Raw genomic sequence first — 24,240 nt, forward strand, 5'->3', positions numbered from 1 at the left:
CTCAGTGGCTGCTGAGGTGAGTCAAAGGGAAAGACATGATCAATTGAAACAATGCCACAGAAGTCCTAGGACTCTAAGCAAAGTATTGCTGGAAACTTGTCTTAAAATGATTTAGTCACCATTTCTGAATCGCATATGTGCATTTATATTCTGGAACCGAACAGTGAGAAAGAGCTACCATGTTTGCAGTCTGATCTTTGGAAACTAGTCCTGTTGATTTAGACTGCTTTCGTAAGCACACATACTGAACTCAATGGGACATACTTCTGAGTAAATATGCTTAGGCTCATACTGCACCTTCTAAGTAAGTGTGAACAGGATCAAAGCCTTTAATTGAACAGCACAAGAATGGCAGTGCTATAGGTTTGTGGTATTAAAATCAGCAGCCCCTATTATTGAAAACGGTAATAGTTATAAGTCCATATCTATTCCAACTAATTTCCTTTAATAAAAGTTGGTTGTAGGTTTGCAAAGAAATCCATGGGTTATCTTGTGCTTCGCCCACACCTCCAAAGACACTTTTTTTAAATCTGAAAAAGGAAACAAAGGAAAACTTTGACTCATTTCAGGAGAATGGTGGGCATATGCAGAGCGTTTAAGATTAAAGGGCAGAATACCATCTACAGCAAGAATTTTCTGATGAAGCCAGCAAGTGAGGAAGGAACTGTTATTTTACAGTGCCTTGCAGGCTCCAAGCAGACATATTAAAACAACTTGCAGATGTAGGTTGTACAAAATATTAAGTCAAAACGCACTTTTCTGAGCTGTCTCTACCCTTTCAAAAATGCATCTAAGTCCTGTAAATCCTCCAGAGCGCATGGCCTAATTATGTTGGGCATCTTGTATACCTTCTCATTAAAAACTAACCTCCTATTTTAATGACTTAGTTTTAGTCCTTTGAAGATCAGACTGTATGAGTGGCTCAATGTGAGCAATATGGATCTCCATCTATCAGCTACTTTGTTTGTTCAACTTCCTTCCCTTCTAACCCTTAGTGAATTCTTTCCTATTTTTACCCAAGGACACAGCCACCGCGCCAAAGCTACACTAAACCTTCACACAAAGGGTCGGGCAATGTTAAGTGTCTTGGTTGCTCTCACTTAAATGCTAAGCAGATCTCCCTCTCTGGTATTTCTGCTCCAGGAGAATTTTCAGCACAGAAAATTTGAGGCATGGCTGGACATTTGAGGGTGGGGAAAAAGGGCTCGGTTTTACTGACTGCCTTTGACCATGGGAAGTTGTCTCATACTGAGTCACACCACTGTTCCATCTAACCCAGTATTGCTTACTTTGAGTGAAAGTGTGTCTTGGCTTAATATTTTGGGCAACCTGTAGCGGTTTTAAAGGTATATGACATTTCCCCACTCAGATCTGTAAGGATGAGGTGGGCAGCATTCTTAGCTAGCTCTCACTGGATTTAGCACGGGCCCAGGACAAAGACACCGGAGGCTAACCAAAGTGAGGTATAAGACTTTTATTTAGACTAAGGGTAGGGTTGATACATGGGGATATAGCTAATAAAACGTCATAAAAGCATGCATCGCATAAGAACACAGTAACAGGCTAAAATAATAAAAACTTAATGTGCTTAACTTACGCCAGGCCAAGCACACCTCTCTTGATCTTACATTCCTCCTGCAAGCCACCAACAACCCGGGACTGGGGAAGACATCCCTCCCCCCTTATACCACTCTCTGGCTCCTCCCCCTCCCTTCTCAGCTTTGTTCTTCTGTCTGGTTTTACACCTTCCTTGGCCTGCCCAATCGCTGAAGGCTGCTTGACAGATAAGGGGCCTGTCTACACAGAGTTTTCGGGGCGCCTGGAGTGTGTCTGCAGTGCGCCCTGAAATCGATGATGTAGACAGTACCTTAAGCGTTCCAAGAAGAGGCGGCGGAGGAGGAGGAGGCGGCCCCGCATCACCCCTCGTGGGGACGGGGTGAAGAGTTGCCGGGCCCGGCGGCTTCGCTGGGGAATCGGCTGTGTCCTTGGTGCCGCCCACCTGCCCACCGGCCTCCTGTTACCGACGAAAGAGCCACCCAGGTCCACCCGGGTCGGAGAGCTCAGCGGAAGAAGCCGCCGCCGGCTTCTTCCACCGAGCTCTATGACCTGGGTGGCTCTTGCGCCGGCAACAGGAGGCCGGCGGGCAGGTGGGCGGCAACAAGGACGCAGCCGATTCCCCGGCAAATCTGCCGGGCCCAGCAACTCTTCACCCCGTCCCCGCGAAGGGCGATGCGGGGCCTCCTCTTCCTCCTCCTCCGCCTCTTCTTGGAACGCTTAAGGTACTGTCTACATCATTGATTTCGGGGCACACTGCAGACGCACTCCAGGTGCCCCAAAGACTCTGTGTAGACAGGCCCAAGGTCCGGTGTTTCGTGCCTTCGTCTGCCAGGTTTTCCTCCCTTCACCAGGTGCTGCCCTCAGCCCTTTGTCCCTGACATTTATGGTGCCATAAAAGTTAATTAAAAGAACCCTCTTCCCACACTACATCACCCATATACGCTACCTACTTTCCCTTACAAGATCTACACGCATATCTTAGGGCTCATCTACACCAAGCAGGATATTCCACTATGGATATTCCACCAAGCAGGATATTCCACCAGTATATAAAAGGCAGGAGCCACACTACTGCTTTATATAGGTAAGTGCGCCAACATGTGGGAATCTACACTATTGTTATTATAACGTTATGAATCAGCAACTGTGATGCAAAGCATCACATGACCCTCTGTATCTTCAGTTGTAAATGAGTTGTACTTACCTCCTTGATTTCGTTGACCCAGTTCGTTGTTGCTGAGTACCAGCGCTTATTTAGAAATCATGTGCCCTGTTCTAACGATGTTAGCTCTTCTCCGAAAATGTTGAATTGAGTGATCAGCCAATTGCTACCCTGGTTTCCACATGTTGAAATTACGAGCATGAGCAGATGAGTTAGCAAAGGGGGGACAGGAAGGGAAGAAAAAAGGAAGTGGTCGGAGCAAACTGAGAAGCTCGCCTAAACACAGAGGAGACAGAGAACAGCTACAACGGAAGAACGAACAGTGTGCCCTGGATTAATGAATTTATAACCTAAAGGGAAAACGTAAGTACCACTAGATCCCCATACTTTGCCCCGTGATTATCAAAACTGACACAGACAGCAACGTTAGAAATGGACAATAACCACGTTATTAGACTAGTGTAGATCCGGCCTATGACACATACCACATACCACTTTCATACCACTTTCATGGAGCAATATCCTGCTGGGTGAAGATGTGTCATGGGCCCCAACTGTTGTCAGTGCACTTCAGTACCACTATAAAGCAGTAGTGTAGATCCTGCCTTTTATATACCACTTTCATAGTGGAATATCCTGCTTGGTGTAGATGAGCCCTTAGTTTCTACGTTTCATTATTTGAAGTTGGTTTAATGATAAATTCAAACCCATAACTTCACATCATCAGAGACCAAACTCTGGACTAGGTTTATAGTGCATTCATGTACATAAGCCTGTTTTTCTGTCATTTCAATCTCACATCTCATTCAAATTTAATCATTCTAATTCACAAGAAGACCCATGCTGGATGAGACCATGGGTCCATCTAGTCCAGAATTCTGTTCTCACAGTGGCCACCCAGCTGCCTGTGGGAAACCCACAAGCAGGACATGATTATGATAGCAAACTCCTCAGCAACTGGTGTATTGTGCCTCCTTTATGCACATATTACAGCAATATTTCCCCTTCTGCTACATGTAATTTTACCCTATATATATATATATAGAGAGAGAGAGAGAGAGAGAGAGAGAGAGAGAGAGAGAGAGAGACTTGTGATGCATTTTTATCACACAACAATTTAATTTAAAAATGTTCCCAATGACTCAAAGGGATCTATTCAGGTCTAATTCATTTATTTACCAAATAGCTCACCCCACTAAGAGTTCAGGATGGGTAACACAATATGATGATTATTCAACCATATGAGCCTGTGAGCAGGGAGTATCTCATCTTTTATTCTCTGTACTGTGCTTAGAAAATTGTATTTGCTTTATAAGATGATGATGATGATGACGATGATGATGACAATGACGATAATATCATTGCCTCTGGCCACTTTGAATAAAATGCCTGATATTGCTTCCAGAAGACACACAGGTTTGTTGAGCTTCCAGAGGAAAAGGTTTACAAAGCTAAAGGGAGCACTCAGAAGACTGCTACAGCCAAGGAAGTAATAGGGAGCCAGGGCAGAAGCTCTGGCATAATGGGGTGTGTGTGGGTGTGTGGATGTGGGGGGGGGGGTGAGAGAGAGAGAGAGAGACGTCCAAAGTAAAATTACCAAGATAATAAAGTCATACCAACCATTACACAAACATGATATTGTTAATTTGAATTTGATACAGTTTATAGGAACAAATTTTGTGAACCGCCCAGAGAGCTTTGGCTATTGGGCGGTATAAAAATGTAATAAATAAATAAATAAATTTAGATGGTGAAGGAGATGTAAGCTTTTGAGCTTTACGAAGCTTTGCTCCACACAATATGTAACAGAAGGACTATTCTGAGCTGGGTACTAAACAGAAGGCAGCTACTGCAAAGCCGTTGTCACTTCAACTAAAAAAGGGGTCAGATTCTAAGCCAGCATGTTGGCCCCACAGAGCCAAAACATAACACTGTGGTGAAAATGCACTTCTGCGCAAAGATATAGTTGGATTTTTTTTAAAAAAAACTCTCGGTGATGAAACTTGGTGATGCACATGCACATGCCCCTCACACCGGGTTGGCTGTTCGCCGAGCCAGGAGCTTGTGCCAAACAGCAACAGCTTCACAAAGGGGTGTCACACCAGCCGCGGATTTCGGGATCATAGCAAGAGAGCCAAAAAAAACCCCCGCTACAAAACCACTCAGTGACATTCCTGAATAACTGAGGGGTCGACATGAGATCATAGCGGGATCAGCTGTGCGTCATGTGGCCTGGAAGGGATGACTTTGATATTATCCTGGAATAAACGGCTGGTATAGACACAGCCTTAGTTTAGTGGTGGAGATTTTGCAAGTATCACCAAAGAATCAAAGATCTACACCCATCCTATCCTTTTGCCTTTCTTTTCTCTGCTATTTCTCTAACTCTACCAATACCAGCAGCCTAAAAGCCACTTGCTTTAGTATTGTGTACTCCTGGGCTATTGGTCCTACATATGCAAATGTGAAACTACACTCATACCTATGTTATGTCATGCATCTGATGAAGTGCTGTTACCCCACCCACCCAAAAAAACTTATACCCAAACAAATTTGCTAGTGTTAAGGTCCTACAAGGTTGTTATTTTTCTCTGCAATAGTCTAACATATGTAGAATTATGCTTTTTAAGCCAGGGCCAGTATTCCTCATTACTGCTTTGGCTGGAATCTCTTCCCAGAATATCTATGCAACACCATCTTTCCCTTTTGTTTTAAATCAAGGGTGGTGAACCCATGGCCCTCCAGATATTGCTGGACTGCAACTCCCATCATCCCTGACTAGCTGATGGGAGTTGAAGTCCCTTCTTTGTAAATATCTCCAATGGAAGACAAAATAGAAGTACATGTAGTTAGACTGCCTGAGAACTCATCTCAACATATGAGGCCTTTCATCAGGTTCCTCTGTTGTCAAATGTAGAGTAGGTAGGCCTTTTCGATTGCAGTGCCCAAGATACAGAACATACTCCTAGGAGAGGTATGTATGGTTCCTTCACTTTTAGCTGCTCTATGAAGACAAATTTATTTCCATGAGCTTTCAAAATCTATCTAATCACCTACTACTGCTGTTTAGTTTTGATATGTTTTATTCTGCTGTTTGAGTATTGTATTTATTTTAAAATGTGTTTCTTGCTCTTTTAGAAACTATGTTGCTAGTTTACTTCAAGCCATCTTGAATACTTCATAGAAAGGTAGGATATAAGTTAATAACAATAAACATTCTCTCTCAAACTTGCATTTCCTTCCTCACGCCCTGCCTTCTGCCCCTTTGGTGTCTCGTCTCCCCTGTTGAAATTTAGTTGATAAACTCCTCAGGACAGCAGCCTCTCTTTTAATGTCATGTTGCTCAATAAAGTTGTGTGTACAGTAATGGCAACATCATCATCATCATCATCATAAATTACAGCAATAGTAATTAATAATTAGTTTTGCTAACCTTATTGGGAATCCCACGTGCCAAGCTACATCATCAGCAGAATCATGTTGTACAGGTCTTGGTGGGTTACATCACTTCAGACTTTAGGGAAGGGATTGCATATTTGAACTTGCCCTATATAACAAAACTCCCTGCACACACACACTGGAAACGTTGTCCCTGGTATGCTAGTCTTGGGAAATATATATAATATATATATATATATATATATATATATATATATATATATATATATATATATGGAGCATTTAAATATGCATTCTTCCACCTAACGCTGAAGCGGTAGAGTCCGGCATTATGTGAAGGGTGATATCATAGAGTGAATGTTTCGATATGGGGGTAAAGAATCGAAGTTCTTGCCCAAAATGCATCTGGGCAGGTTGGTATGACAGAACTTTTTGAGCTGCCTTGTGGAGTTTCAGATGAGCAAATCGGATGTCCAGTCCCTGCAAGGACCCCCACAGATGCGAATTCTGCAGCTAAACTGCATCTGCATTCCTCTGGGTTTTCCCAGTCCATGACCCTCATTATACTCTGAGGTCCCAGGGACCAGTCTAGAACCTCCTTATCAGGAGTCTTTGTCTCAGGTGTTAGATTTAAAAGTTCCTCAGAGTTGGTAGGAAAAAAGTTAGTGGTTTTTAATTGTTTTTGGGCCTTGGTATAGGAGATCACATCTTCAGTGACTGGAACCAGACCTTGTTGTTTATATCCGCCTCTGGTGAGGACCATTGTGTTCTTTATGATGCTGCACACTATTAACCAGAAAGCAGAAATAAGCCCAGCGGAGCACAGGAAGTGGTATCCAGTAATTAATGGCCAATGTCTTTCTGGTAATTCCTTTTGCTATTACATCTGAATGGCCGTGGTTCTTTTGATCCCTGGTTCCCTTAGTTCTTGTTTGGTTCTTCCCCCTCCTCTGTACACCCTGAGAGGTTTGATATGTGGGGGAGCTTCTCTAGCAGCATCCAAAGAACACTGAATCTCCAGGTGTCTGAGTATTGTGGATTGTTACTTCAACTGTCCGTAGACCTCTAGGTAGCAGCTTCTTGCCCACAGCCGAGAGCCCTTTTGCTCTCGCCCTTCGGCTCGCGCTGTAGGCTCGAGCCTACAGGATGTTGAAGGCTTTAATACCTGGGGAAAGAGGACAGGTTGCTTGCAGCTGCTGGGGACGGAGGGCAACAGCAAACACTCACAAGACTCCTCCAATACAACCCCAACCCTCTCCTGGCCCGGTGATATCATAGGATTCTGGTCATCATGTAGCTCAGGCCTTACCTTCAAATCAACATATTTAGTTGACTGGGGCTAAAAGACACGCAGTTTCCCCTCACTAGATCAGTTCAGTAGCAGTCATTAGCCTACATTAGCACTTTGCACACTTGCAGCCACTATACAAATTATTATTATTATTATTATTATTATTATTATTATTATTATTATTGAAATTATATATTTATTTTGGTAAGTATTGTGAACATTACTGGGATGGAAAATGGGGGGAAAATGTAACTTAGTGTCATCTAAAATGGAGTATTTTCCTATAATGGAAAGAGATGCAATAGATGTATTGAAAACCAGGAACCCCAGATGTAAATAACATTTTTATATTACAAAATTCCATGCTCCAGGGATTTTCTAGTGGTTTTTTTCCACACTCATCATTCTGATTGGATTAAATACAGGGTACACATGGCTATGGGATAAGAGGAAGGGAAGGAGAAGAGCAGAAAGCCAGGTGGACTTAAAACTGAAACCACCCATCTTCAGGGGAAGAGATAGCAGCCATGGCACCAGGCATCTCTATCACGCCATGCTCCCTCCTCACAACAAGCAGTGGAAAGGCAAGCCTCTGTTCATGCCTCAGAGTATTCACTCAGCGGAGGGGCCTTATGGAGGCCCATCCTACAGGGCACCGCTGAAGTGATGTAGTGGCGCCAGGGTTCACAGGAATGCAGGAGCGGGACCTTTTTATCAGTAGGAACATTTATGTCATCTTCCACTCCCCTCAGACTTCCTTGTTTCCTCAGAGCTTAGCTGCAATCCTCACAGTAACTGGGGATAAATGGATTTTCAAGCAACAATATTCTGGCCCCGTTCAGAAGACACCTTAAACCATGGCTTTAACCATGGTGGCTGAGCCAGAAAGCTAGGCCCTGTTCAGAAGACACTTTAAACCATAGCTTTAACCATGGCGAATAAGGCTTTTTTGCTTTATTCACCATGGTTAAAAGCTGTGGTTTAAGGTGTCTTCTGAACACAGCCTGGCTTTCTGGATGTTAAAGCCATGGTTTAAGGCTTTAACATCCAGAACAGAGCCCCTGTTTCTTGTAATGTAAAGTGTTTTGGGGGAGCATGGGCAATTAAGACCCATTTTGCTTGATAAAAGACCTGTTCCTGGTGGAGATGAAAACTGCTAAAACTGGTTTGTTGATGTGGATCAACAGAGCTGCCTGAATTTTTGGACTCTTCTGAGGGTGAGGCTATGGGGACCGTCATGAGGAGTGCTTGCATTGCTTCACCAATGGCAGCACAATATTTGAGGTAAATCTTACCTGTAATGAGGCAAGTGAAATATGGAAGAGTTTGCATCTGCTGTAAAATGCCCTGAAAGAGAGAGTGAGAGTGAGAGTGAGTGTGTGTGTGTGTGTGTGTGTGTGTGTGTGTGTGAGAGAGAGAGAGAGAGAGAGAGAAGAAAGGTCTCATGGGCCTGAAAGAAAACTTTTACTCATAGAGGTTAATGTTTCCTAAGTGCATCACTCTCTGTCTGAAATAAAACTGGGAGTAAGGGTGCGCTCATTGGAATGCCCTGCATCAAAAATACAAATAATTTTCTATTAGCCGTGTCAGCAGGATAAATAACTGCGAGGTGGAATCGAGGCTATTATCAGGAAATGTACGAACATTCTTCAAAACAACCCTGACCTTAATAACTTGTTTAAAGATCTCTTCCTGATGGTTTATGGAAGAAGCCCCAACTTAAAAGACAAAAGTGTGCTCAGCATGCATTGTTAATCACTCCAGACCCTCGGTGGCACAGTTACCTGATGGCAATTACTTTTGTGATGCCTGTGACTGTGTAATTCAGCCCCCAAATAGAAGTGTTTTATTTTATCACCCTATTAGAGGGAAAATATCCTCTCCCATTTAATGAATAATAACATGCGCTACAAAGAATGTACAGTAGCCCATCTAACCAAATGTCCTTGTACTGCAGTTAGCCAGAGATCAGACCACAAAAATGATGACTGAACCAAAAAAAAAAAATCCCCTCCATTAGTGGGAATGATGGAACCTCTCACAAAGATGAACACATTAACATTCGGCTTACACCACTAGATCTATGAAATGATGTTTTTCAGTGAAACCAGAGCAATGTGTAGCTCGTTGCAGCGTCTTTAAAGAAAGCAGGTGAATATGGATAAACATAAGGCACATCCATCTCAAAGATATATGGAAGAACAATGCTACAATTTTGCCAAGTGGAATTCGGAAGATCATTGGTATAAGACATAATCCATTAAACACACACACCCCACCTAAATGCACAGTTAGTCAACTCTTGCTGCTGCTGCTGCTGCTGCTGCTGCTTCTTCTTCTTCTTCTTCTTCTTCTTCTTCTTCTTCTTCTTCTTCTTCTTCTTCTTCTTCTTCTTCTTCTTCTTCTTCTTCTCCTCCTCCTCCTCCTCCTCCTCCTCCTCCTCCTCCTCCTTTCTGTCCTTGTGTCTTTCATGTGTTATTCCAGTGCTGTTTTTAATGTATACTGTTCTGGATTTCTGTTGATGCTACTGTTATGCTGCTGTCTTTGTTATTTGTATGTTGCTTTGAAGATTTTTTTGATTGTGCATTAATACATTACAAGAGAGCCCTGTCTCAAAATATTGTAGTGTGGGGTGCTGATATTCTGGACACCTCATTCTGTTTCCCCTCCCAGCTGTTTTTCTAATTTTCCTACCATAGTCAGTGAGCATTCTGGGGCCAATGAGCATACTCAGTCCTTATTGGGTTGTTTGTGTGCCCCCCCTTCCGCCCCCCCCTTTTTTTTGCTCCTCTACAAACTTCAGGATTTCCCAACACCTGCTCATACCTCACTCTTGTGCATGGCTGTTGCCTAGGGTGACCATATGAAAAGGAGGACAGGGCTCCTGCATCTTTAACAGTTGCATAGAAAAGGGAGTTTCAGCAGGTGTCATTTGTATATATGGGGAATCTGGTGAAATTCCCTCTTCATCACAACAGTTAAAGCTGCAGAAGCTATTCTAGACTGACCAGATTTAAAAGAGGGCAGGGCCCCTGCAGCTTTAACTGTTGTGACGAAGAGGGAATTTCACCAGATTCCCCATATATACAAATGACACCTGCTGAAATTTCTTTTTCAATACAAATGTTAAAGACACAGGAGCCCTGTCCTACTTTTCATATGGTCACCCTACTGATGCCATTTTGGCTGCATAAACAACTACACTGATGATACATTGTAGCAATTTTAATTAGTTGCATGTGTGCCCCTAACACCAAGTACTCAGAGGTACGCCGCTGCTGAACATGAAGTTTCTATTTAGCTAGTATGGCTAATAGTAACTGATACACACATTCCCTTCAAATATATCTAGTATTTTCTTAAAAGCCATCCAAGGAAGTGACCACTATTACCTCTTCTGGCAATTTTGTGGCCAACACCACATTTTATGTAAAACATTATGGTGTGTGTAGTATCTCCTTTCAGAGTCAGGGCATACACACTTCCAAGCAGGCTCAGAACAAATCCTGACAGATTCCAGCAAGGCACAAGCCCTATTTGCTGTTCACCTGCAGCCCCCACTGTAATTATAACCATGTGACAGGAAGAGTGAGAGCCATGTTTATTGGGCTCACCCCCTCCATTGCTTCCTTGATGGCTCAGCCTTGACTTTATTTATTTATTTGTGATACTTATATACTGCTAAATGTAATAAAATCCCTAAATGGTTTATACCTGCCACCACCCACTAGGCAAGTTAGCCAGCCACTTCCTCCCACTGTAATCACTCAATTTTGCCTTATTGCTACTTCTGTTGCAGGACCAGTTGTGTCCCAGAGCAAGTAAGGAGCCAAACAGTCCCCTTCTTGTCTCCTGTACTTGATTCCTGGCAATAGGTAGGCAGCATATAGCAATGGCCATTTAAATGTGCAGCATGCTTGGTGCCACATATATAGGGTGACCATATGAAAAGGAGGACAGGGCTCCTGTGTCTTTAACATTTGTATTGAAAACAAAATTTCAGCAGGTGTCATTTGTATATATGGGGAATCTGGTGGAATTCCCTCTTCATCACAACAGTTAATGCTGCAGGTGCCCTGCCCTCTTTTAAATGTGGTCACTTTAGTATAGCTCCTGCAGCTTTAACTGTTGTGATGAAGAGAGAACTTCACCAGGTTCTCCATATATACAAATGACACCTGCTGAAATCCACTTTTCTATGCAACTATTAAAGATGCAGGAGCCCTGTCCTCCTTTCCATATGGTCACCCTACATATACACACCGAGGTACCCTTTACCTCAGCCCACATATGTACATAAGCACATGTGGGGCACTTTATAAAAATGGTAAACTGGACAGGGGTAAGAAAATCAGCAAAAGAGAGATGTGTGGGCAGATGCTACCAAACCAGCCAGGCCAGTGGATTTCTGGTCCGTTGGCAGTCATGTTGCAGATAATACCTCTAAAGCAATCTTCTGATGACATTTCTTCAAAGTCCTTGGGTGAAAGTTGGTTTTGTGGCTACTTTCCCCAAAGAAGTAGCTTAGGAGATTAGAACAGAAGACGTTAAATGAGCTTTTGCCTATATATATCCCACCCTTCCTCAGAGTATGCTCATATTGCTTGGACAGTGAGTGGGCATGCAGCAGTAAAAACACAGGAGTGGCAAATCGCACTTGCTATTCATTTCTGCAATGCTGTGGTGAAGGAGAGGATTCACATGCAAATCCCCTTTGGCCAGCATGCCATGGTATATAAGCAAAGTCTTTATAGTTTTTGGTGGTGGTGGTGGTGGTGGGTGGGTGGATGGGTGTGGATGTGCATGCATGCATGCATGTGTTGTAGAGGGGAAAAGAGAGGGGGGAGAGGGAGAGATGGGACAGGAATTTTCCTGCTAAAATGTATTCTAGCAATTCCTGCTGCCTTAAGATGGCTGTTTGTCACCTCTTCCCTTCATCTCCAGCATAGACCAGATTCTGAAAGAGGAAGCAACAACAGAAGAAAATCACAAGCCATTCGCCTCACTCTGAATTAATAGGAATGATTAAAAAAAACCACCAACTCTCAGTTTTCTCATTTCTTACTTTGTTCATATTCAATTTGATTTCCTACTTCTCAATTTCAGCCCAATATTACCTCCAAGGAAATTTTAATTACTTTACTTTACTTTCTTTATTGCGATCTATAGATCCATAAAAAGAAAACAAACAAACAACAAACAACCAAACACAAGAATCAGACATGAAATCATACAATTAGAGCTATTATCAACTTTAGTCTAATACACAAAGAGCTCTAATCTTGGCCGCCACTGTAAGAAATTTAGCAACAGCCAAAGTTACACTTGAAGACTTATCTTCCAACAGAAACTTAACATAAAATTTGCCTGAAGTTCTGGACAGTTTGCTCAACAATGGGGTAATCATAAGATGACGGGCCTGATTATAAAAGCTACAAGACAGAAGGATATGCTCCATCGTCTCCACTTCCGTATTCCTACAGGGGCACCGTCGTTCCTGATAAGGGATACCAGCATATCTGCCCTGAAGTAATTCAATAGAGTAAACATTACATCTGGCCTTGGAGAAGGCAATACGATATTTAGCGACCGACAAGTTCTTTAGATAGTCAGCCAGCTGAAGAGGCCCAACGTAATGAATGTGCAATGCACTGGGAGAGCAAGAGACATGAGAGCGAGCACGTAAGTCGCAGAAGGCTATATCCCACAGTCTTTGTTTGATAGCTTTAAAAGCAAAATTCAAGCCCAGATTAAGGAGGAGGGAAGAGGAGAGACCTATTGAAGCTGCCTTCCTGGCAAGAAGCTTGGACCAGCTGTTCACGAAGTTGTCCTGAGCCAGACAGGGAAGCAGACCTGAGCCCCTCCCAAAAAGACTAACTTCCATCCAAAATTTTAAGGCAGACCACCAAGCCCTAAGCGAAAGAGAGCTTTCCCCGGTTTCCAACAAAAGTACCGAATTAGGGACACACTTTGGGAGTTGAAGAAGGGTCCTCAAAAACCTTGTCTGCAGCCTATCTATCTCAGATGTTAATCCCCCTATCCAGATATTGGAGGCATATAAAAGCTGGGCTGCAGACTTGGCATTAAACACTTTGATGGCAGACGGTATAAACATTCCCCCTTTAGTAAAGAAAAAGCGTGTTATTACAGCTGAACTGACTGAAGCTTTATTAAGGGTGGCCGATCTATGGGCACTCCAGGACAGGGTATGGTGGAATAGCAGCCCCAGGTAAGAGAAAATTTTCACCTGTTCCAGGATATGCCCATCAAGGGACCACCGACGTTGAGAAAATCTATTTTCAAAGACCATGACTTTAGATTTCTCAAAATTAATTTTCAGATCGTTGGTCAAACAAAAGTTGGAGAATTTCATTAAAAGATGTTTCAAACCAGGTCTAGAGCGGGAGAGAATAACAGCATCGTCTGCGTAAAGTAAAATAGGAATTTTCCTTGCGCCAAGTTTGGGCAAGTGTCCTTCATGGTCAGACAGGGCCTCCTCAATATCATTTATGTATAGGTTAAATAGTGTAGGTGCGAGGATACAGCCCTGTCTTACTCCTCTAGACATAGGAATTTCATTTGAAAGCTGTCCCTGTGTGCCACATCTAACTTGCATCCTGCTGTCGCTGTATAGAACCATAATAAGATTAAGAAGTCTTTTGTCCACCAGGATTTTATCTAATTTCTCCCATAGTTTAGTTCTAGGGATGGAGTCGAAAGCGGACTTCAGATCCATGAAGGCGACAAACAGTTTGCTACGTAGAAACTTAAGATGTTTCTCGGCTAAGTGAAAAAGAATCAGACCATGATCAGAAGTGGAGTGATTCTTTCTAAAGGCAGCTTGGGCCTCCGTGACAACATTATTGGCCTCGAGGATGTCAGTTAGTCTATTAGATAGAAATCGAGCATAGAGCTTGCCTATAAGTGAGAGGAGGCTGATAGGTCTAAAATTCCCAGGATCCTTTGGATGTCCCTTTTTGTATATCGGAACCACAATTGCGTGTCTCCAACTGTCAGGGATTTTGCCAGATTGATTTATAACGGTAAAAAGAGCGGCTAACAAAGGGGCCCACCAATCCTGATTGATTTTAATAAATTCAGCAGGGATAAAGTCTATGCCGGGTGCCTTACCCCCTTTAAGTTGTTGGATTAGTTCAATCACTTCCTCCTTAGAGACTGAATTCCAGGGGGGGAGGGAAGAGAAAGTGACATCCTGCATATCAACCTGAGCTGATTGTATAGTGTCTGGGTCGGTAAAAATGGCTCTGAAATGATCCTCCCAGACCTGAGCTGGAATTGTACAACTGGGTGCTTGGCAGTTGGATCGTAAGGCGCCTGACACAATCTGCCAAAACATTTTTGAATCATTATTTAAGGAGGCATTTAACAGCAGGGACCAGGAGTTTCGTTCAGCTTGGCGTCTTTTTTGGGCTATGAGGGACTTATATTGCTTTTTTAGCTGAAAATAGGTCGAAGGGAGATAATTGTAGCCCGATTTTCTGTAGGTTATATAAGACTCCCTTAACTCATTTTTCTTCAGGTAACATTCTCTATCAAACCAAGTAGGGCCCTTATAGATCGTAGGGGCAGTATTGTCTGGGGCTGACCTGCCTGCATGAGTTAAAGCATCTTGGAAGGAGTCGATTAAATCATCATATGCTTTTATAGAGGATGCAGCCGATTCCTTGCACAAAATTGCTGATCTTAATCGAATTATTGAATCGGAGTTTAATCTTTCCTCTAGAAGACTGCTTAATTTATCAGACCATTTTACCCTTATTCTGTGTGGGCACTCAAACAGGACATCAGTTAAATGGGTATGGGGTAGTCTTAAATTAGGAGTTGGGGCACATAAAGTAAGGGTTAAAGGCTGATGATCTGAAAGAGGAAGCAACAACAGAAGAAAATCACAAGCCATTCGCCTCACTCTGAATTAATAGGAATGATTAAAAAAAACCACCAACTCTCAGTTTTCTCATTTCTTACTTTGTTCATATTCAATTTGATTTCCTACTTCTCAATTTCAGCCCAATATTACCTCCAAGGAAATTTTAATTAATCTAAGATTGGATGGGACATTTGTTCAATACATCAAACCCAGCCTGACTGAGTTCTTCTAATAAAATAACAAAAACAAAAAAACAAAAAACACCACCTTTATACTCAATGGCTTTGATCCTAACTAGGGATACATGAATGGATAGAAGGAACAATTCTGTTCATGGACCAAACCAAGATCCAGTGGATGATCCCACTGGTGGAAGGCGGGAGTCAATTTCTGCCAGTTCCCCAGCTATTCCCAAAATGGAAAGGACCATGTTACACCTGCCTTCCATGTAGCTCTTAAAGAGGAGGGTCCCTAAGTCAGAACTAATATGGTTGGAATATACAGGGCTTCAAATCCAGACTTTTCAGAGCTAAGCACTCAAAGAACTTACCTAAACAAGTGATTTATTGCACACTCATGATTGGTCACTCACAGACGTTTGTGGATCTTTTTCATGTTGTTGTCAATCTCCGATGCCTCCCTCACTATTTTCAAGAAGGAATCCATCATTTTATAAAATCCTGGAAATGCTGTAATAAATTGAAATCGCACAATAAAGTAGTGCCATCTGCTGGTGGTATAAATGAAACATATGGTAAAGAGCAGGCAAAACCAGGCTGTGGGGAGTGTGGGTATCGTGCCAATCGTTAAACCCACAAAGGCTCCAAAAGACAAAGTCCCAATAAGGCTAATTTAAGTCCCATTCATTTCAATGAGTCTACTCTAAGTATGACTTATGTTGGATTTTACCCAACTAGGCCAGTTCAGCTGCATGTACCTAGGGTTCAATTCAGTAATGGGTGAGTAATATTGGGTAAAGCCAAAAATTTGTAGAATGGCCCTTGGACTGCAAGATGTGCTATGCTTCTAAGTCTGTTTGTTTCCATCTTCAAATGTGTGATGTCAGAACATTGTAAGAAATAGTGTTCCTTAAAGAAAAAAAATGCACTTGGTATATTAGCAGCTTTTTAAAAAGCCTATTTCCTACAATACAATAACTAATAATATGGCAAATTTATAGAGGTAAGAAACGTCTTCACATTTCTCTGAGGATGTGCCCACCATGTATCATTCCATAAGATGACAAATATCCCTGTCTGAATGTGAGCCATCAGAACAACGTAAGTGGCATTGCCTATCTGTGGTGTCTTCTGCCTTTCTGATTTAGGTGTTCAGTTCTTTTACTTTAGGCTTTGGGGTCTTATCACACATAGATTCCCAGAATTCTCGAACTTGATTAATAAGTTAATGATACAGCACAGGAGCCATTTCCCGTTGCTGGATCTCACATCACTCTGCTGGAAGGAATCATGTGGGATGGGAAGAAAGAAAGAAGAAAGAAAGAAAGAAAGAAAGAAAGAAAGAAAGAAAGAAAGAAAGAAAGAAAGAAAGAAAGAGGCTGCAAATTGTAGATCTTCAAATGGTCATTTGGGCACACATATGGGTTCTTTGCCTGTGTGCAAAGCAACATTCAGAAATTTCTAGAGGCAGGCAGAGGAATCAACTCTAAATACTCAAAGGGGCGTGGCCAAGGATGTATGATCATGTAGGCCATGGCTAGACCAGGCCTATATCCCAGGATTGTCCCAGGATCATCCCTGTGCATCCAAAAGACACACAGGGGATACCGGGAGCAGGCAGGGACGACCCCTCCATTTGCAGGGGATAATCCTTAGGTCTAGCTATGGCCGTAGTTTTGCTTTTGGATTCAGATTTGCCCCATTCACATCTCCACATGTGAACAAAAACACATATGCATTAAAAAAAAATGCTTGCATGTTCCTGAAATGTGTACTTTTAAAATGGCCCATTTGTTTGGTGGTTTCCTGACTTTTGCACAGTTTTTCCCTCCCTTCTAAAAGGTTGAAATGCCTTTCATAATTACTGGCAGTAAGAGCTTTAAGCTAGCATTGCCTGGGGAAGGGGTTGTATATTTCAGGAATGCAGCCCCTGAGAGCTTCTCTGAAATTGAATTTGACCCTCAGGCTGAAAGAGTTTCCGCAGCTCTGCTGTTCAAAGAAGTGCCAGAATAACAGTTGTTCAAAATGCAGAAGCGAAGAAAACACAACAAGATAATGTCCTGCTTTCAGTGGAAAGCCAATACCACCTTAGGCAGAAAAAGCAGGTCTGGCTTGAGGTGACAGTTGGAGAAGAGACCAATGACATCATACTTACATTTTATGGAATACTACACATTATATTTTGCAAGCCTATACACCAACACATTGATATCTGATTCCCTCAAAACCCTGTTGTAATAAAGTTAGACAACAGGAGGGAGCACAGGCTATCCAGCCAGAAAAATCACGGTGCCAGTGGCCATTTGGCTGGTCATCCCTGCCCCCTGCCCTGTGTTTCCATGCTTACCCAATCCACCGAGAGCTATGCCCACTTAGGATTGCTCCTCATTGAATATACACACAAATTTTCATTGATTCGAATCTAGGTAAAGAGCGTCACACTGTAGCTGCAATAGTGATTTATCTCCTGAATTTTTTTTTGTAGTGCAGTTATCAATGCGCACATGCGCATTATCGCATATACAATGCTATGGAGCATAGACAAGCGAAGCTATAATTTTTATCTGTGGAGCTCCGCAGATTCATAGAAGAGGAAAACAGAGGGCTTAAAGGAATGAGGCAGCCAGAGGACACGATAGGTGGGAAGGCGGGAAATTGGCCAAACACTTTGTCCTGACCTCAAAGTTATGCCCACATGTCAAAACGTGATTTAACTCCCCCAAGGACAAATAACTCTAATGTGGTGCAAACTCAGACGTTGATCCAAAAGTAAATTGCAAATGCGAATATGTGCATTATCGCATTAAAAACCCAGTGCTGCAACAAATGGACAGCTGTGTCATGTGTCCTAAAACACGAATCTGCACATTTACATCAGGGTAAATAAGCCATATAGACAACCCCTTAGATAACCCAAACCGAGGCCACCACTGACACACAAAGAAACAATGTTGTGATTCTGGTGCAAAGGAAAAAGTCACAGTCAATCAACACTTTCAAAAAGTGCAGTTTCAGGAGGGGGGGTAGAGTTCAGCATGACTGCAAGTTGGCGACTGCATCATATAAGCTGTGGAGCCCCACAGCGCAGCCACAATGGGGTAAATAGGGTGTATAGACACCCTTTTTGCCAATATACTTAAGAAATAGGTCTAGCTTTATGCCAGCTGAGGGTTGTTGTTTTTTAAAACAATTTCAATTTGTAACCAAACAAATGCACATATATTTAATTATTTATTTCATTCATTTATGGGGATTTATAGTTTGCCCTGTCCCCTAATGGTTTAAACTAGGTCACAGCCTTTTAAAACTGGTTAGCCACAATTGGAAGGTATCTTGAGGAATGGGCTACGGTTGGCTAGAGGGAGCCGTTTCAATGGAAGCTAAGCATAACGTGGCCATTTCAAATTAATTTTCTCAGAGAGTTATGATTTAATAGTACCCAAGGTTTGATTCAAAACTCGGGGGAATGCCGTTGAGATGATCAAAACAGTTTAACGTGAATCACTGCAAACTGATATTGACAACTGTTATGCGGCTCTGGTGACATGATTTTACTGCTGACTTTAGTCTTCTTGAATTATCATTTTGGGAAAGATTAACCTAATCTGCTTCAAGAACGTATAAATAACCCTGTCACTATTCTTCATAAAAAAAAATATCTTTAAAAATGGCTCTATCCTTGTAGATATGATAATCACTTAAAGAAACATGTTCTGTTCAGAAGGATGAGTCTAGTATCAATTATGAGGTAGAGTGTGGCCGGCATCTCAGGCACCAGATTTGGGGTATCATTGATAGATAGAAAATTGCCACTTATTTCATTTATTAGTAGAGAGGTTGGCCTTCTTTATAACCATTTTGGTGCCAAGTGAATACTTTTTTTAAAAAAAACCAGGCTTTTAAAAATCTGTGATTTAAAAACATTGAATTGTACACACTGTTTACATTATGGATTTTTATCCATGCTTGGGGATTCTCCTGGAGCCATCTTTGTCACTTGAGGCTCAGGTGGCTTCAATGGCACCAAGTGTCTTCTACCAGTTTTGGTTGATGGCCCAACTATACCTCTATCTGGACAGGGATAACCTGGCTTCAGTTACGTATGCTCTGGTAACCTCCAAGATAGATTATTGCAATGCAGGCCTTTGCTAGACCAGGGGTTATCCCGGGCTGATACCCAGGATCGCCCCTGTGCATCCAGATGGCACACAGGGGATCCCGGGCTCAGGGAAAGATCATCCCTCCCTGGCCCTGGGATAAAGCCCTACACTTTGGGCCTGGTTTTTCCCGTGGTCTCGGGCTGAGTGTGTGGCCCGTTTCCATGGCGATTACTTGCGCAGAGCTGGGAGCCACGCACGGGGTGCAGTGGTCCTCAGGAGTGCTGCGCCCATCGGGGCTAGGGTGAGGGGAGTGGGGAAATCATTTTTTTTAAAAAAAAATCCCTACCTTATGGCACTACAGTGTTCGCGTGCAACCGGCCCTTTAATTTTTTTTAAAAAATAGCGGGCGCAACGCCTCTCTTCTTGAGGCCTTCGCAGCTTACGTGTAAACTAGGGCAAGATCTTGCGTTATTCACAATGCGAGGTCTCCCCTCCTCTCCCCCAGATTATCAGGTAGGTCTAGCAAAGGCCGCAGTCTATGTGGGGCTGTTTTTGAAGATGTATGAGAAGCGGCCAGATGGATAACAGGGATAGGAACACCAATTTTAGGCCACTACCACTGGCTGCCTATAGGTTTCTGAGCCTGATTCAAGGTGCTGGTTTTAAACTATAAAGCTTTACATGGCTCAGGATTTCAGCACTTGATGGAGTGCCTCTCTTGGCACAAGCCTACCCATACACTGCACTCAACATCTAAGGCACTCTTCCAGGAGCCTCATCTGAGCAAGGATCAGAAGGTGGCAACAAGGGAGAGGACCTTCTCAGTGGTGCTCCCACCCCAGTTATCAATCAATCTCCCTGATGATGCCCACCTGGAGGCAGCATTGTTATCTTTTCAGCTAAGGTAAGACCCATGAAATGAAGTTTTAAGCAGATCCTGGACTTTTCTTACTCTTAACTCTTAAACTTCGTATAATATATTTCTAATGGTTTTTAATCTTCATAAACCACCTAGACTGTTTCAGGTATTGGATGGTATAGAAAAATGAATGAATGAATGGTATGAAACTGGTTTTCCCTCTGCTGACAATTTTTATGGTACAGTTCCTTAGTTGTTATATTGTACTTTAATATTGTCTTTTGCTATTTTGTGATATTGATCACAATATCATTTATTGTGATATTGGGTGGCCTATTCAAATGCCATAAATAGATAAGTAAATAAATAATTCTTGCAGAATATATATGCCCTAACATTTTGTTGGAGAAAATGTAAACATTAGGGGGGTTATATTGATTTTTATATTGGGTTGGAGGGGTCATATAAAGGTAGTGTGGCATAAACAAAATTACTTTAACAATGCCGTGTGGCAGAGCAAAATCAACATACAGATTTGTCTGTGCCATCAGTTTGGGAGAAAACCAGGTGCATGCAGTCTTTAATTAAGATTTGGGGTAAAATTCAACAAGTCATTTATCGCTTATTGTTGTTCTCCGCCTTGATCAAAGTGGAGAGGCGGGTAAGAAATAAATTTATTATTATTATTAAGTCCTACTTAGAGTAGACCCATTGAAATGAATGAGACTTGTGGGTCTAATCTCAGTAGGATTTATGTTAGATTTTACCCTTTGGGGTATTTTTGGATTTTGTTAATAGCCACCTTGAGCACCGGCTTTTTTGGCAGTAAGTCAGGATATAAATAAATAGGTGCCATTTGTATTTTCTGCCACAGGCAGACACCAAAATGTCATAGCCCTTACGCTTACTGTTCCTTCCTCTGCCGCCCACCTCACCCTGCCCTGCCCTGCCCTTCTATGAAATGGTTGAATTTCCCTATCAAAACATTGAATCTTTTTGAGATCCTTGAAAATACTTTTGATCCAAACCTTGAGATTATGCAACATTTCATAAGTTCTGTGGAAAGCTTTTGATGTTACAGAAGTTATCAACAAGTAGATGGATGAGTTATTTACACCCCTTCATGCTTCTACAGTTATGTTTGAAGAGCAGCCATTCATGTGAGATGTACTTTGTGACCATGATGGTGTATGTTTAAAACAGACGAAATTCAAGATACGTTGCTGTCATTAAACAATGCCAAATGCTAAAATGCTATCAGGAGTTCAACCCATTTCAAAATGAACAACATTAATAACCTATTCAAACAAGGCATGTAATCGTTCAGTATTTCATTTTAATATCTGTACTGGGTTCTGATTTATTTATTTAGGTATCTACTTCATGTCACAGTTAATTTAACCTCTGCAAAAATGTATTTGTGACAGACAATTTAACATTTTAGCATCAACTTCAAGTATTGACCACATTGTTTTAGTTAAAATATAGGGCATGTATTTTAATTGCTTTGAGTTGAACTAAATACAGCTGAAGTGGCTGTATTCGTGTACAACATTGGTTTTGCCTCGCATGCTTTAAAGAAACCAATTTCTGAAGTGCCAATCACCAGTTAGCATGGGTGGGGCTAGGGAACTGCCCTACACTGGTGGGTGGCTTTTATTTTTCATTTTTGAAATGGATCAGAGCCCTGGTATGACTCTGCCAAGATCAATTTCATGTGCCAAAATCACAGCGTAGTGTGAGCCAGAAATCACAGCGTCGAAGAGCCAGGACTTTTTGATTAGCAGGGTTTTTATTTATATATATATCATTTGTATCCCACTCTATATCACTAGGATCTCAGGGCAGTGTACAGACAAAATTGTACAAATGATATAACAATAAATATACACAGCTAAAAACAAATTAAAACCTTTGATGGTTTAATGACATCATCTGACATCCTCCCTCAGACTTCCATCTTCCCTCTGAGTTTAGCTATAATCCTCACAGTAGCTTGGCTGGGGATATAGATTTTACAAGCAATAATATATTGTTGTGAGCTACCCCATGTGCGCGCGCACACACACACATACACAAGAGAGAGAGATCAACATTTTTGGACTTCCCTTGGAGACTGTCATGATGAGCATCTGCACTTCAAAATTTACCACTATACTGCTGGATGGAACTTCAAATTTCCAGGAATTCATAGCAAAGCCCACAAGGTGTTTGCAGTTTTTCCTCAAGACTTCCTGGCTATCATCCCTGTTTTATCAAGGTACAAGATCAGATGATAGAACTTGCAAACCAACACATTTTGACAGCATCATAAAACCATGCAGAATAAAACCAAGGTAAACCAGCAGCAGAAAATAAAACCATTACAGCATCAACAACCAAATTAAAATCACCAGCAGAATAAAGGCAAGAAAAACAGTTTTTTAAAATTCCTGGGAAAATACCAGAAAGACTACAACGTAGGTGGATTCAACAACTGGGGTGCTACCACTCTCTCTTGAAGCCACCTGCCTCACCTCATTTGGCAGGGGCACCTGGAAGAGAGTGTCAGACGATAATCTCAATGTTCGAGTAGGAGAATATAACATCATAGGCCATTGCTAGACGATGGGTTAGTCTGGTGTGAGCCCCGGGTGAGCCCCTGTGCATCCAGATGATGCACAGGGGATCCCAGGCTCAGGCAGGGATAACCCTCCCTTGGCCCGGGATAACCGGCACCGCTTTTGGCCCAGTATTTCCCGCGGTCTCGGGCTGAGCCCGTGACCGCGGGCATGTAGACCAGTCCGCCGCTTTTCCTGGCTACCGCATTTACTCCTGAGTAGCCAGGAAAAGTGACGGGCAGGGCACAACACTCCACAAGAGTGCTGCGGCCATCAGGGCAGGGTGGCGAGATCAGGGGAATCAGAGCCAGGGGAATAATGAAGCCAGGGGGGATGGGGGACAGGGGGGGAGATTGGGCAGGGGCAGGGGGGAAGCTCAGAGCCGGGGGGGTGAAGATCGGGACAAGGGGGAATTGGAGATTGTGGGAGGGGAATCAAAGATCATGGGGGGATTGGAGATTGCGGGGGGATCGGAGATTGCGGGGGGAATCACAGCCAGGGTGGGGAAATCGGGGGCAGGGGAGAATGAGGAACCCTGTTTTTGAAAACAAAAATGCCTATCTTTGCCGCTGGTGCACTCCTTGCCCCTTGGCCCTTTAAGAGTGAAACAAAATGGAGGACACGATGGGGCTTTCCTTTACCCCGTTGCATCTGTCGTGTGGATAGGAGCAACAGCCCACGCTACTTCTAGCGCGGGCTGGCCCCTCCTCACAACCGGATTTTAAGGTAGATCTAGCAAGGCCCTAGTCAACTCCTCAGTCTGAGCAATTCAGTATTCGAAGAAGCTGCTAAACAGACTCACCTCGCCTTTCCTGCTTGTTTACATGTTGCAGAACTTGACCACCAGCCCGTCTTCAACCAGGTTATCTGTTTGTGGCCACATGAATTCATCACTGCCTTTTCTGAACCGCCCGCCATTTTGGACTATGTCACTGCCCCCCAGTACTTTGGACCTTGGTCCACCTGAACTAGAATCAGATTCCCAGCTGAGCCTATCTTTGAGCATGGCCAATGCCTGACAGTACCAAGTAATACACAATCCAAATGGTGAGGGTGGAGAGAGTGATAATGGGTTGTGAGGTACCCACAAAATCTTCAGAGCTAAAGTAAAGAAGGATGAGTGAATTCTACTAGAACAGAAAATTGGAACTACAAACATTATGAAATCAAACCCTAGAATAACACCTCAGGTGGCTTTTTAGGTT

Source organism: Elgaria multicarinata, chromosome 5 (assembly GCF_023053635.1).
Source record: "Elgaria multicarinata webbii isolate HBS135686 ecotype San Diego chromosome 5, rElgMul1.1.pri, whole genome shotgun sequence".
NCBI classification, from domain to species: domain Eukaryota; kingdom Metazoa; phylum Chordata; class Lepidosauria; order Squamata; family Anguidae; genus Elgaria; species Elgaria multicarinata.